The sequence below is a fragment of the Dreissena polymorpha genome, chromosome 15, assembly GCF_020536995.1.
Source record: "Dreissena polymorpha isolate Duluth1 chromosome 15, UMN_Dpol_1.0, whole genome shotgun sequence".
NCBI classification, from domain to species: domain Eukaryota; kingdom Metazoa; phylum Mollusca; class Bivalvia; order Myida; family Dreissenidae; genus Dreissena; species Dreissena polymorpha.
In genome coordinates this window covers 7,259,993-7,274,049 of record NC_068369.1, presented here as the reverse complement: position 1 = coordinate 7,274,049, position 14,057 = coordinate 7,259,993, and the positions used below count along the sequence as shown (strand labels likewise).

Here is a 14,057-nt window from a genome sequence, read left to right as displayed (position 1 = left end):
TTGTCAGTGGTGTATAACCCTAAAAACTTCGGCTGTCTGAAATGAACAACAGTACTTATGAGTGAGGATCTCCAAATACAAATGAGCCTTTCTCTACGACAACCAGGCTTTACCCTTTACCACTTAGATATGTATTTAACCCTTTACCACTTAGATATGTATTTAACCCTTGACCACTTAGATATTTATTTAACCCTTTACCACTTAGATATGTATTTAACCCTTTACCACTTAGATATGTATTTAACACTCTACCACTTAGATATGTATTTAACCCTTTACCACTAAGATACGTATTTAACCCTTTACCACTTAGATACGTATTTAGCACTCTACCACTTAGATATGTATTTAACCCTTACCTTTTAGATGCGTATTTAACACATTACCACTTAGATATGTATTTAACCCTTTACCACTTAGATACGTATTTAACACTCTATTACTTAGATATGTATTCAACCCTTTACCACTAAGATACATATTTAACCCTTTACCACTTAGATACGTATTTAACACTACCACTTAGATATGTATTTAACCCTGTACCACTTAGATACGTATTTAACTCTTTACCACTTAGATACGTATTAAACACTCTACCACTTGAATACGTATTAAACCCTTTACCACTTAGATACGTATTTAACCATATACCACTTAGATATGTATTTAACCCTTTACCACTAAGAAACGTATTTAACACTTTGCCACTTAGAAACTAATTTACTCTTTACCACTAAGATACGTATTTAACTCTTTACCACTTTGATATGTATTTAACCCTTTACCACTTAGATACGTATTTAACCCTTTACCACTTAGATACGTATTTAACCCTTAACCACTTAGATACATATTTAACCCTTTACCGCTTAGAAACGTATTTAACCTTACTACTTAGATACGTATTTTTAAACATTTGTCGTCCCTTAGAAAGTTTAGTTAAATTTAATTAAAGATCTTTCTTACTAGATTCAAGTTTAAAAGGCTTCATTTTCAACCCTTAGATACTGATGAGCAGCAAACAGCATACAACCTGAACAGACTGTGAGTTACTCGCAGGCTGTTCTGGTTTTATGCTGTTTGCACATAGCCATTTTCACTTTGCTTCTAAGTGGGAAAGGGTTAATCAAGTGTCGTCCCAGATGAGAATGTGTAGTCTGCACAGGCTAATCAGGGACCCCACTTTCCGCTTAAACTGGAGTATTGCTAAAAAGATACTCCATTTAAACTAAAAATCTTTAATTCCGGAAAGTATCGTCCCTGATAAGCCTGTGTGGACTGCATAGGCTACTTTGGGATGACACTTTATGCACATTAATTAAGCACAGTTTTCCCTGAACGAAGCATAATTATTTATCTATTAATAATACATACCTTACTATATAAAGTAACAAATTTGTACAGTTGTTCATGCCATTATCACCATTGCGGGGTCATTCTAAATATTCGGCCCTAGGGCCGATTATTTATCTTAGGCCCTCAGAATGTGTGCGCGTAACGTTCAACTGGAAAAAAGGCGTCCACATCCAGTCTTAACCATAAAAAAGTAAAACATCTAGGTTATTTTTCTACTCACCGAAGTTGTGTAAGTTGTGTAATAACCATGTTTATTTTCGTAAAGTTAAATTTGCTTCCATGACAAGTTAAAATTCTGAACACATTTCTTCATCGCAATCCATCTCTTCCATTTTGAAGCACTGGATGTAAGCAGGCAATTCTTTGTGGATAGACATTCTTTGATCGACTGACAAAGGAACGACTTATTCATCAAAGAAAGTACCCTTTTATTTCAACATCGAATTCATTCGAACAGTTAAAAGAACAATTCACTTACACTTTTCTTAAATTTAATCCATCAATTATTCAACAAAACATCGCTTTATTCGACATTTTAACGAAATCGAAAATGCAGTCTCACCAGTTTCATTCCAGTTTTATATCCCAACACTGTATGTACATTCATAATATTATAATAATCCATCGTAAACACACACACTAATCGTTCAATGCCAGTATTTTTTTATGGCAATTTCGGGGCCCTGAATCGCTCTACTGCTTTAAACACTGTCACTGTGAAATCTGGAAACCATTTTACTATTTCGAGTCACTGTGACTTTGACCTTTGACCCAGTGTCCAGAAAATCAATAGGGTTCGAGTCCTCATTAATATAAAGACTGTGAACAAGTTTGAAAAGAATCGGATAAAAACTGTGGACTTTAGCGGATAAACAAGAAAAAGTTACCATTTTACTATTTCGAGTCACTGTGACCTTGATCTTTGACCTAGTGACCTGAAAATCAATACGGGTCATCAGCCAGTCATGAACAATGTACCTATGAAGTTTCATGATCCTAGGCCTAAGCATTCTTGAGTTAACATCTGGAAACCATTTTACTTTTTCGAGTCACTGTGACCTTGACCTTTAACCCAGTGACCTGAAAATCAATAGGGTTCGAATCCTCGAGTCACTGTGACCTTGACCTTAAACCCAGTGACCTGAAAATCAATAGGGTTCGAATCCTCATTAATATAAAGACACTGAACAAGTTTGAAAAGAATCGGATGAAAACTGTGAACTTCATCGGATAAACAAGTTTTTACTCTTTCGAGTCACTGTGACCTTGACCTTTGACCCAGTGACCTGAAAATCAATAGGGTTCGAGTCCTCATTAATATAAAGACACTGAGTAAGTTTGAAAAGAATCGGATGAAAACTGTGGACTTTATCGGATAAACAAGTTTTTACTATTTCGAGTCACTGTGACCTTGACCTTTGACCCAGTGACCTGAACATCAATAGGGCTCGAGTCCTCATTAATATAAAGACACTGAGTAAGTTTGAAAAGAATCGGATGAAAACTGTGGACTTTATCGGATAAACAAGACAACGTCTAACACACACAGACAGACAGACACCATGCCATCCCATAAGCTCTTCTGCCTTTGGCAGTAGAGCTAAAAAAAACAAAACAAAAACATTTTTTTTTTTAGAAACAACTGTCTAATGATAAATATATCTAACATTTAGTTCATAAACAACTAACAAAGTATATAACTATAATAAATATGATTTTTTATTAATATAAAGAGTTATAATATATTTAATTAGTTTTTCCCAAGTCAGTGGACTTTTCACATGAATTGCATTTTTTCTCAAAATGGCCAGGAAAAGGCCTGATGTATCTATATTGTGTCAATATTTGTTGATAAAAACATTCCAATATGGTCCATTGTATTGATAAAAATGCTCAAATTTGCCATTGTATCGATTAAAAAAAATCCCAATTATACTCAAATTGGCTTGGAAAACTGAGACTGTGCATGAAGGCTGAACTGTCTGAAACTAATTTTGAAAAATCATTGATATATATTTTAGAAAAAGGACAGGCACATTCAGCTGTGAATATTACACTCAAACATTTATGTGTATTCATATAATAAATATCATTACATATAAAATAGTGAGTTTTTTATTTTCCCCCTTTCCTAAAAAACGACGCGTTTTTCCCCTTTAAACGGGCCCCGCCACCATTCCCCTATACGTGAAAAAAAACACTGAATGCTAAGCAAGTATTTAACTGTTAAATAAAAACACTCCAAGTCCGATTTGTTGTTGTCCTTAAAGCCAAAGCGTCTAGCTAGTTTCCGTTATTTAAATTACGTCACATGAGATACGTCATAAATTGCGTAATCAATTCAAAGAAAATATAAGTAAGGAAAGCTGGTTCTTCATAAATTTTAGTGAAGGACCTAAATAGTATGATTTAATGACTCAAAACCTTGGCCCATCTATAATTTAGTATAAAAGTAAGATATATATTATATAAAGCCCTCGGGCCGTTATGCTCCCTGCGGGCCGATTATCACTGCCCGGCCCGGCTCAGCCGTGTATATTATCCTCTAAATGTGTGATCACACCCTGGGGGGAATGACTGAAGAGAGAACTTTGAAATACTAGATCATGATCATCTTAATTTTGAAATTGAAACCCTTGCAGAATCTTGATATTTGTTCCTACGATGTGGACAGGATGGTTTTACTGTACGAACGTGTGTTCTTATGTTATATCCCAGCCGGCCTTTAACAGAAACACTGAGTAGTTGTCAATGAAATAACAGGAACACAGAATAGCAGACCATGATATAACCGGAACTCAGAGAAGTTTTCCATGAAATAACAGGAACACAGAGAAGCTTTCCATGAAATAACTGGAACACAGAGTAGTCATCTATGAAAAAACAGGAATACAGAGTAGCAGTCCATGAAATAACAGCAACACAGAGTAGCTGTCCATGAAATAATAGGAATACATAGTAAGTTAGTAACAGTCCATGAAATAACAGGAACACAGAGTAGATGTCCATGAAATATCAGGATTACAGGGAAGCTGTCAATGAAATAACAGGAACACAGAATAGCTGTCCATGAAATAACAGGAACACCCAGTGGCTGTCCATTAAATTTCAGGAACACAGAGTAGCTCATCATGAAATAACAGGAACACGCATGTTTGAAATTAACTGCAACACAGAGTTACTGTGTCCATGAAATAACGGAACACATGGTAACTACCCATGAAATTACAGGAACACAGAGTATCTACCCATTAAATAATAAGAACATATAGTAAAAGCGCATTAAATAACAGGAACACAGAGTAACTGCCAATTAAATATCATGAACAAAGAGTAACTTCCCATTTAATATCAGGAACAAAGAGTTGCGGTCCAGGAAAAAAACGGTTTAAGGAACACAGAGTAACTGCCTTTAAATAACAGAAACAAAGAGTATCTACTCATTCAATGATATGAACAGGGGATAGCTGCACAATTAATAACAGGAACACAGAGTAACTGCCCATTCAATAACAGAAACTCAGAGTAACTTTCCATTAGATAACAGGAACAGAGAGTAACTGATCATTAAACGGAAACAGAGTAGCTGCACATTAAATATGAAGAACACGGAATAACTGCCCATTTAATATTAGGCACACAGAGTAGCTGAACAAGAGCACGAAGTAACTGTTCATGAAATAACAGGAAACCAGAGTATCTCATCATTAAATAACAGGAACACAGAGACGTTGTCGATCAAATAACAGGAACACCGAGTAACTGTCAATTAAATAACTGTCCATTAAATAACAGGAGCAGAGAGTAACTGCCCATATTAAGTAACAGAAAACAGAGTACTTAACTGCCCATTAAGTAACGTAACCACAGAGTAACAGGCCCATTAGGTAACAAAAACATAGAGTCACTGCCTATTCAATAACAGAAACACAGGGTAGCTTTGCATTAATAACAGAAACACAGAGTAAATGCTAATTAAATAACATAAACACAGAGTAACTGCCCCATTTAGTAACATGAACACAGAGAAACTGCCCCATTAAGTAGCAGAAACACTGAATAACTGCCGATTAAATAACACAAACCACAGAGTAACTTCTCTTTAAATGACAGAAACACAGAGTAACTTCCCTATTAAGTAACAGGAACACAGAGTAACTGTCCGTTAAATAGCAAGGGTACATAGTAACTGTCCATTAAATAACAGAAACAGAGAATAACCGCTCTTTAAATGACAGAATCACAGAGTAATTGTCCTATTAAGAAACACAAACACAGAGTAACTTCCCCATTAAGAAACAGGAACACAGAGTAACTGTCCATTAAATACATAGACCACACAGTAGCCGCCCCATTAAAATAACAGGAACACAGAGTAACTGCCCATTTATGATAAGAGCACATAGTTAGTGCCCATTACATAACAGGAACACAGAGTAACTGTCCATTTTATATCAGGAACATAGAGCATATGCCAATAAATTGACAAGAACACATAGAAGTTGCCCCATGAAATAACGGGAATACATAGTAGCCCCATGAAATAACAGGAAAACATAGTAGCCGCCAATCAAATAACAGGAACACGGAGTAGCTGCCAATTAAATAACAGAAACAAAAAATAAATGTCCATTAAATTACAGGAACAAAGAGGTATTGCCCATTAAATATCAGGAACACAAAGTAACCGACCATTACATTACATGAAATCGGAGGTAGCTCCTATTAAATTACATAAACACAGATTAACTGCCCATTACATTATAGTATAAATGAGTAACTGTCTATTAAATGTCAGGAACACAGAGTAGCCGCCAATTATATAACAGAAACACAGAGTAACTGCCAATTAAATAACAGAAACACAGAGTAACTGCCAATTAAATAACAAGAACACATAGTTACTGCCTATTTAATAGCAATAACTGCCCATCTAGTAACAGGAACACAGAGAAACTGCACATTGAATAACAGGAACACAGGTTAAATTCATTTAATAACAGGAACACCGAGTAACTGCCCATACAATAACATAAACACAGAGTACTTGCCCATTAACTCACATGAACACCGAGTAACTGACCATTAAATAACAGTAACACATAGTAAATACCAATTAAATGAAAACAACAACGACAATAGGAAAACAAACATTATTATGTCTTGTATGAGTTTGCATTCGTGTTGTTTTCCGAACGCAGACAGGACATTGATTGAATGACGCAGACGCATTTAAAAGTCGGGCAAACACATTATTGACATTGCCTTTGAAATATCCGTAATACTGTTTATGTCTTGAATGCGTTTTCGACGATCCTTATGCATGTTGTTTTTACTGAGTGTGACCATTTTGAAAAGTATTGAAGTAACAGAATAGGTATGGGAGTTCATCAAAGAGGTAAAAAAAACAAGACCTTTACGCCTTGTGCTCGCATTGGCTTCCGTTTGTTCATACGAGAGTTATGTCTTATGACTTATACATGTATAACATCTTTTGGCGACCATTGCACTCGGTAACGCGGTACTTTGGGCATACACAATGAACATCGGTTGATGGCTTGTTTCTTTTGGCGCCGATTGATAATGAAGAACGTTTATAAGTAACGCCAATAACGCCGTTTCATCCCCTTACCGTTTAGTCAGACTTTGTAACTAACATAACGTCTTCGTCGCCCCTATTGACGTTTGCTGCCAAATAGGCAGCGTTTTCATCAATGCGGGAAATCACGTGGTAAGAACTGAGAAAACATGGCCGCCGATGCCTCGCTTAGATGGAAAAATTGAGTGTTCAAACAGGCACATCTTTCTTATTACTTACTTGTTTTTAATCGGATGACGCCTATCATAGGGCCAGCCGGAAGCGGTTTCATCGAGTATCAACCGTTTCCCCCTGGTTGGTCTGAGTGTGGAGATTACTCGTGGAATATTTTGCGATTTCCTGAACCGTCAATTGCTGTTGTACACGGACTAACAATAATATAACTGTTTTCACACTAATTAGCACTGTTTAAGTACCAGTTGTTAATGTGGACGCATTGTAACTGACAAAAAATGGATACATCGATTGCTTATGGCGTCATTTTCAAGGTAAAGTTGAGTTTCGATTGGTTTTGACGATTGTTGTTGAGCACGCACATGGCTGTTATACCGGACAACTTCAAGAACAACTGTTGTTGAGCACGCACATGTCAAGGAATACCGTTTTCTCCGCCGAATAAGTCTAAAACAACGTCGCATTGGCATATTCTGGTACATGTAGCTATATATATCTAATGTTTCCAGCAATACACACATTTTGGTTGAAAATGTCCATGTTTCTTTTAGTGGAAATATTATAATGACAAGTTTGCAAAACAAAACGAAACACACAAAACAACTTTCATGTATGCTAAGCATATAATCAACACATATAATCATGAAATAGATTTTCCTTGATTCTCTGAGTACTAACACTTTTAAAATAAAATAGTTCAGTATTAAAATTATCAACATATTTATAACTGTTTTCACAGAGTCAGAATCTCAGGAAAAGTACAATACTGCTCACATAGGCACCAGAAACAGTTTTGAAAGGGCCTTCGGGGTTCGGAAGAGAACCTTTCATGTCCTTCATGGTGAGGTATGTAAGGAAATTGTTTATATTATTAATGATAAAATTTATTAAAGATTATAAAATAAAATGTATTTAATCAACACAGATGGTTAATGGAAATGGACATCATCATATATTTCTAGGCATATCAAGTCTAAGAGTTGGAAAAGGTTATAAATAATTTAACACTATTTTTGCATGCCATATACACACGTCAGTTCTTAAATTCAACTTACTAATAGACGGAAAAATATGCTTAATATTCTAAATATGAATAAATGCAACTCATTTTGACATATTGAACAAGTCAATGTAACAGCATTATACACAACTGTCTCGTATTACTGTGAAGTACTGATACATTACTGAATGCCAGCTAAAACAATTTAAACAATTTTAGATATGTTTTTGTGTATCTGATAGAGCTCATAAGAAATACATAAGATATTAGAAAATTGTTACACTCGGGACAAAAAGAAGTTGTCTCTATTTACTATGCATCAAACATTGGGGACAAATTTGACAACAGATTTAACAATGAATTTTGATGTGGGGGGAACCAGCAGTGGATCCGGAACCTTTAGAAGAGGTTGCCAAGGGAGATATGTTTCAGGCTGTATCGGATGGGAGAAGAGTTAGAGATACCATTGTCGAAAATTACTTTACTTAGGAAATTAACAGATTTCAAGATTTTCAAGACTTTATTTACAGCATTTCCAGAAGACCAATGGCCCATGTGGACTCATTTAAGTACATGTATAATAACAACAGTAATAGACATATAAAATGATTATAAAAAAAAAACATGAAATTATGAGAAAACGATGTTACACAACGCTTTAAATAATAATTACATAAGTAGTGTTAATAAATACATTGAAGTAGTCAATATATATTTACCGTAATTATAATATTTAAGAGGCGTACTCATACTTATCAATACATATTGTATTCATTTTAAAGTACATTTACTGTAAAAACAAAACCTAAAGATAGTAAAAAAACAAGAAACTCACACAAAATACCGATTATACAGCTAAAGCAAATAGTCGGCAGCATACATTGATGAAAAACGTTTAATTTACGGGGAGTAAATATAATTACTATTAAACAATGCATTAATTCAAATATACATTTACTCAACAAAACAAACTCAGACGGCATAAACAAGAACTCACACATAAATACTCATTTTACAGGATATTAATCACATCCAAAAACAGAAAACAGCAGCAATTTACATTTTTTCAGCTAGTTAATGAGGTAATCATACATCAAAAGGGCACATACATGTTCGTTGGTCTAACTAACAAATCGGCATGGACAAAAGCACTTAGTTTTCTTAATACAGATTCACTTTCGGAAGAAATTAATTCTATAAATTTTTGCATATTTGGTCTGTTTCTGTAATATGAAGGTATATATTTACATCTTAAATCTGTATATAAATTGCATTCAATCACAAAATGATATTCGTCTTCTAGACGATTACAAATAGTACATGTCCTTTGCTCCAAAGGTGTAGGATAGGGGCTGAGACCATCTGCCACTTTCTATTCTTAATCTATGAGAGGATACTCGTAACCTAGTAATGCTAAATCTATACTGTTTAATATTACATAATACTAAATATGGTTGAAGTTGAAAGGATGCGATATTCCTATAAAAAAGAGCTCTGCTAGAGTTAACCAATCGACCGATTAACAGATTAAATATATATGTTTTCATAATATTTGTGCTTGTATATCTCTGAGTCATACACTGATGGTTTGGTCCCTTGTTTGTTTATGTGGGTGTTACAGCATTGGAACAACCATTCAACAAGTGAACAAAATATATTATTTCAATGCCTATAATATTTTTGAAACAATGTTTAGGTAATAACCTTATTTGTACTCACTCATTTTTTTATTTGTTTTATGAGAATATCAGTCAGTACTGTGATTCTTTCGTAGAACTTTTCTTGTTTGTCTGCAAAGCTGTTCTGTTTGGCATAGTACAACATCTGCATCTCGCTCAGTGACCTGTATATGTTTAAATAGTTTTGTTTTTATTGGTTTACTCTATTTACTACTTACAAAAATGATGAGCATTGTTCTGAATGATTTTGATTATTGATAGCCATCAGCTAAGTTATTATGGTTATTGTTAAACAATGATCTGATTCTATTGGTTCAGTATGTCCGTTTAATTGTTAGTAAATAATTTCAATATAAAGCATATAACATTGTCATTTTATAGTTATAAGTTGAATTTTTAGCTTATATAAAATAATGAAACTAGTTCCACGTATCGTTTTAAACATACATATATACATACTTAGTCTTAGGCTCTTTCTTGTTACTGTTGCAACGTGGGTGTTCATCTGTATCTGTTGGTGCACATCTTGCCTGATCTCTGATGAACATACATTATAGAACATTGTTACAGATCTATTATGTTAAGATCATATTATATGTTTCATTGAGTCAACTTTGTTAAAGCAAAAGATATTTTGAAGTTTTTATTTGTTTTATAAATGCTGTACAGTAGAGATATAATATTGGAAACTGATTCTTACATTGTTAAAATCGTCAATAATCGAATTTTAGTCTAAACATAATAAAATCTTGGGCAAAATACCACTCTAGCCTCCGCAAGAGGGGTGGATATGCACACGGAATGAGCCCATTGTGTTCATTCAGTATGTATTCACACCTCTGGCGGGGGCTGAACAGTCAAACCAATACAATTTTCTGATTGTTACCGCAATAACAGCTCGATCAGATAATGGCTTCAGACTGTATGACAGACAGGTTTAACAACGGTAATTTCAAACATAAGTTTTTAACCATTTGTTTCGTAGATTAAATAATTGTACCCCAATCTTGATTTTGCAAACGATGGCAGCTTCCAAGTCCACATTAAACCATCTTGCTGTTTTGACTATAAATGTCGTATACACAGTGCCCCAGATAAGCTGCGTATCTGCGTCTTTTACCCTATTAAAATGTTTAAAAAAGCAAAGAAATACAATATCATGCGTATTGAAAACGCAACCAATTTGACTTTTACGCAAACTCGTCAAATGGGATGCGTACAATACAATGGCTTCGATCGAAAATGCTTTTCTCATCTTCGGTATTTTCTCTTTTGAAGTATTATCGTAACGAGGCGATGCTTTCATTCAGCAAGCACCTGGATGTTTGAGCAAGAAACAGTCAAACTAAATAAAACGCTCTGCGGACTAGATTTCATAGTAAAATAAAGAGTCTGACCAAATAATTTACGACGACATTCATGCGTTTTCAATCTGACTTAATCCGTCGTTTTATAACTCAGTTCACCCTATTTCAAGAATGAAATCACCCTATTTTTCAAAATGAAAGGGTGAAAACCCTATTTCCCAAATAATTATCTGGGCCACTGGTATACAAAAATATTTGATACGTATTATACGTTATTCTATGTCCGATATGGCTTATTTTCAGTACTAATTCATTATTTAATAGCTTTTTTAGCCAAGTACTACAGAAAAACTTACCTGCGGTCACGCTGGCCTAAACTTTATATTGCCACTGTAATGAAATTATAGGATCAAAGCTTATTGATGATGTTTTAAACTAGTTACCTTGTGAGTTGAAATGTGTTTGAGTTGGTGTCTGTAGCTATAGGGTTTTATGCCCGCTTCGAGGTTATATGTACAGTCTGTCCTCTATCCGGCTCATGTAAAACGAGTACTGAAAAGAGACCAATGCAACACTATCATTTCAATAAAAATATTCTATTATTAATGATAATACTTACCTGGGACGAAAAATGCTACAAATCTACATCATCAAATGTGTTAAGTATATTCACTCGAAAAATACTCTTTTTACAAAAATACTTGATGAATTGATCTCTGAAAGCTTAAAACACAGTACACAATCTGTAGGAAATAAAATGCATTTTCAAGTTGTTTAAATACATGCCCAATGCCAAATCATATTCATCCTTTATGTTCTGGTAACAAACTGTGTAGTAATCGGAAAAAATGTTATCCTGTCTTTATATGTACTTGTCCCTTTAGCATGAAACATTGTTCTGAAAACAATTGAACATGCACTTAAATAACAATATCATGAAGGGATTTCTTCAAGCAAAAACAGCAATCCAAAACAAATATTAACAAAACTGTCTGAAGGAAAAGCAACATTTTCAAATACTACCAAGCCATTACAAAAGGCAGCTACACCGAAACAGGCTAGCAATAAAGTTCCTATTGAAAATAAAATTTTGATGATCCAGATAGCCAATTTCATATACGAATTAACATTTTCAGTGCCTTTACATAAGATATGCATCGCTACATGTACCAGAACATGCCAATGCGACGTTGTTTTAGACTTATTCGGCGGAGAAAACGGTATTCCTTGACATGTGCGTACTCAACAACAATTGTTCTAGAAGTTGTCCGTGTATAACAGCCATGTGCGTGCTCAACAACAATTGTCAAAACCAATCGAAACTCATCTTTACCTTGAAAATAACGCCATAAGCAATCGATGTATCCATTTTTTGTCAGTTACAATGCGTCCACATTAACAACTGATACTAAAACAGTGCTACTTCGTGTGAAAACAGTTATATTATTGTTAGTCCGTGTACAACAGCAATTGACGGTTCAGGAAATCGCAAAATATTCCACGAGTAATCTCCACACTCAGACCAACCAGAGGGAAACGGTTGATACTCGATGAAACCGCTACTGGCTGGCCCTATGATAGGCGTCATCTGATTAAAAACAAGTAAGTAATAAGGAAGATGTGCCTGTTTGAACACTCAATTTTTCCATCTAAGCGAGGCATCGGCGGCCATGTTTTCTCAATTCTGACACGTGCTTACCCATATTGTTCATAAAAACTCGATTTTTCGGTGTAGAAAGGTCCCGAGAGAAGAAGACGACCGAAAATCGATGTTGTAATTAAACCGCTGCACATTGCATCGTTATTTTTAACCCATTTATACCTAGTAGACTCTACCATCCTTCTACATGGGATCAATTTATTTCCAAAATTAGGGCTATCTAGTATATTTATTTCTATATATACAATATTTCTTACAGAAATTCCTTTCAGCAAACATCGCAGACCCTGATGAGAGGCCGCATCATGCGGCGTCTCATCTGGGTCTACGCTGTTTGCAAAGGCCTGTTTTCTAGACGCTAGGCATAAATGGGTTAATATGGAATGCTCATTTGCATAGTCATAATTTTTTTCGCAAGGCGTGGTATGGTTTGTGGTTGTCATATTAATAGTATTACATATCTGTTCATGATCAGCTCACTCATTCATTATGGGAAGTGTCTAATTTTAATGTTGTTTATCAAACGCTTGTTTTAATTAATCGATTATTTAAATTAAACTCGAATGGGCGTTGCCTCCCTTTAAAGTTTTTAATTGTATTACCTATATTCACGTAAAACCCGTTTCATAAGTTATTTATTACCAAAATAGGTACGTATTAAATGCTCTCTTATAAACTTTTTTTAAGTTCATGTTCATACCATTGAGTTCTCCTAGTCTGAGTATTCTATTTTGTCGATTCCACAAAGAACGCATGCAAAACAACACCGACTGCCAAAGTCAAGTATATGAGCTGCGCTCTGGGAAAACGGGGCTTAATGCATGTGCGTGAAGTTTCTTCCCAGATTTTTAAGGCTAATCAGGGGCGACACTTTCCGCCTAAACAGGATTTGTGCTTCCTTTTAAAGTCTATTTTTTATTGCCATTAGTGTTGGATTAAGTCTGTAATTGAGCTAAGCGTTTCATTTGTTTGATTATTCATTCTAAAGCTCATATAGTATTATATCGATTTAATATACAGTTTCAGATATAACAGAATTATAAATTATCTCAATGATTTCAATTGTGTGGTATGCTTATTTATTTTTTATTGTTTTTAACCAGGTTTTCCGGGCGGGCGGGCGGGCTGACGGGCTGGCGGGCTGGCGGAACAAGCTTGTCCGGGCCATAACTTTGTTGTTCATTGTGAGATTTTAAAATCATTTGGCACATTTGTTTACCATCATTGGACGGTGTGTCGCGCGAAAGAATTACGTCAATATCTCCAAGGTCAAGGT

General features: G+C 34.9%; 1 long non-coding RNA gene across 1 annotated transcript; it reads right to left on the bottom strand.

The window, feature by feature from the left end:
* Nucleotides 1-9,864: 9,864 nt before the first annotated feature.
* On the bottom strand, nt 9,865-12,419 carry LOC127860949 (uncharacterized). Its single transcript, XR_008039975.1, has 4 exons — nt 12,292-12,419; nt 11,565-11,673; nt 10,274-10,351; nt 9,865-9,978 (listed from the first exon to the last, which is right to left on the bottom strand). It is a non-coding gene; the product is annotated as an uncharacterized LOC127860949 (long non-coding RNA).
* Nucleotides 12,420-14,057: the final 1,638 nt, after the last annotated feature.